We start from the raw sequence: 2,572 nt of genomic DNA on the forward strand, positions 1-2,572 counted from the left end.
ACTGCCACGCTGCCGCCTATCACTGGGTTCCTGACTTTGTAAGATGCATTGGGTCATGAGTGTGTCCTGACTTGAGGTGGCCAGAGTATGAAGCAAGCTAGGTCACACCATCAAGAAATGCTGTTCCGCCAGCCCCAGCACTGCGTTCAGGGTCCAGCACCTAGGGCGTTGAGTTATCTCCACCAGCTGCTGCCCTGTCTTCTCACCCAGCGGCCGGGGAGATGTAGCTGGGCGTCGACAGGGAACCGCCAGCTGCAGTAGGTCACGCTTCTCAGCATGTGGAGAGTGCAGGCTTGGGAGGCCTGTAGTCATGGGATGTCTGCCGTGGAGAGAGCCGGTCTAGCGGGGCGAAGACAGATCCAACTGCTGTCACAAAGGCTCTGGTGAAGTGCGTGGGACAAAGCACAGGGCGCGACCCTTAGGAGAGGGTCTATGTGGGCTGGTGCTATGTCCTAAACAAGTGTCGCGAGTCGTGTATATTCTCGGATACAGGCTCTAAGCAAAGGAAAGTGGCGTCCTGCCTTGCTTTGCCCTGTCCTAGCCCCATTTTTAGATGCTGCTGGCCTCCCTCCATCTGCCGCCTCCCGCCATCCGCGGCATCCCACCACCCTTTCTCTAGCGTCACCCGGACCAGTTCTTCGCTGATTTCTCCTAAGGGTGGCCCTTCTGAAGCCCCCACGAGCCCCAGGTCCTGTTCTATCTAGGCCACTTTGATGTCTCCCACCGCCTTCAGGTTAAACCCAGACTCCCATAGGAGGGGAACCTGTGTGACCTGAACCCTGCCTACCTCCTCAGCTTCCAGGAGGTAAAGAAAGGTGAGACCAAGGTTGTGGGGCTGCCTCTTCCGGCTGGGGCAGGCGGAACTTCCCAAGATAAGGGCAGCCAACTATGGCTCTGTGTGGCTTGGCCTGTCTCCGGGCCAGAGGAAATGAGCAGCCTTCGCACCACTGATCCGCCGTATCCTGGGGCATCCGCTGGTAGGGTGGTCCAGGTGGGGGGAGATGTTCCCACCGGGGGGCTGGGCCCGCCACCCCTGGCTTCCTCCTTCCAGGACCCTGCATATCCCTAAGGGACTTAGGGGAGGGACTTGGAAGGACACACACACACAGGGTTTGAGAAATGGGCCTGGGACACACACTGTACCCAATGTGAGAGTTCTATTTCTGGGATTCAGGCATCAAACATGGCTGTTCGGGAGACTTCTGGATGTCATGGGCTGCTCTCTCAGTGGTCCAGAACAGACTCCGCTGCCTTGAGAGCAGCCCATGATACCCAGGAGGGTCAGAGTCAGGGCTATCCCATCAGGACGAGGCTGCGACACAGACATGAAGCTGTGTAATGCCTTGAGTTCCACCTTCGCTTCACCTGCATGTATGAATCTGGCAGGCACCTGCCTGCCTTGGAGTCTGGTCTTCCAGTTGATAAAACAGCCAGTCAGTGGAGTGTGCACAGGTCTTGGTTGATGTTAGTCAGTAGGTGAGAGACACACTCCTGTGTGTGTAAGGGTGAGCAGCGGTCTCTGCCCTGTTCCTTCCCAGCTTGTCGTGGTTCCTGGATAGCAGCCTGTGCTGCCTTCATGCAAAGAGGGGCTGGTATTCCCAGTTCAGGTGACATTCTGAACAAAGAGCAAGCGTGGAAGCTCTTAGATAAACCTAGGAGGCCAATCCCTTCCCTGTTCAGAGGAGGAAACCGAGGAAACCAAGGCTGAGCCTCCATGTGCCAGAGGAGAGGATGGAACACTCATTCCTGTACTCTTGTCTTCAGCTCTGGAGGGTTTGTGTGCTCAGAAAACAGAAGGGAAGGCGCCAGTCCCCCTAACCGGGAGAGGAAGCCATTTCACTTGTCTCCTAGGAGGAAGGCAGGTGAAGCAAAGTACCCAGGACTTGGGTGAGGAAGAGCCGCAGGAGAGAGAGGAGCCTCTGGGTCAGGGATGCTCAGCAGGATGTCTTCCTGGGACAGGTCTGAGAAAGGCTGAAGGGATGGGGACAGAGGCAGGAGAGTTAGGAGTTCCTGGAGTTAGGAGGTCCTGGAGTTAGGAGGTCCCCTATTTATAGGGGACTTTAGTCCCAGATCCTTAACTTGGTTTGCTAGCATACACCACCTGTCCTAACTCAGTCCCTCATGACTGTCCACCACACATGGTGTCTGCCTAAGACACACAAGGCTTAAAACGCACAGCCACCTCAGCTCTCAGGCCTAGTCAGTCACTTGTAGCCATGATTCGTGGTAAACTATGGTTGCTATGGCTACTGGGATAGGCGATAAGTTCTCAGCGATAGGAACATAAGCCCCAGCTGATGCTGTAGTGGGGGCCAGACCAGGGAACGCCCTTAGGATTGCTTCATCCAAATCATTTTGCCAAAACTAGATAGAGGCTGAGTCTAGAAAGGGCCAATGACGTGCCCAAGGTCACACAGCACAGAGGTGATCAAGGCACACAGTCTTGGCATGTGTGGGGTTCCACAGCCCTCAGGACCTCTATCCTCACTACCTCATTGTGTCTTCCCGGTGGTTATCTGAGGCAGCCCCAGTTTGCAGATGGACACGTGGAACCTGGAGGAAGGAACACATC

This window comes from Microtus ochrogaster, chromosome 22 (assembly GCF_000317375.1).
Source record: "Microtus ochrogaster isolate Prairie Vole_2 chromosome 22, MicOch1.0, whole genome shotgun sequence".
NCBI classification, from domain to species: Eukaryota; Metazoa; Chordata; class Mammalia; order Rodentia; family Cricetidae; genus Microtus; species Microtus ochrogaster.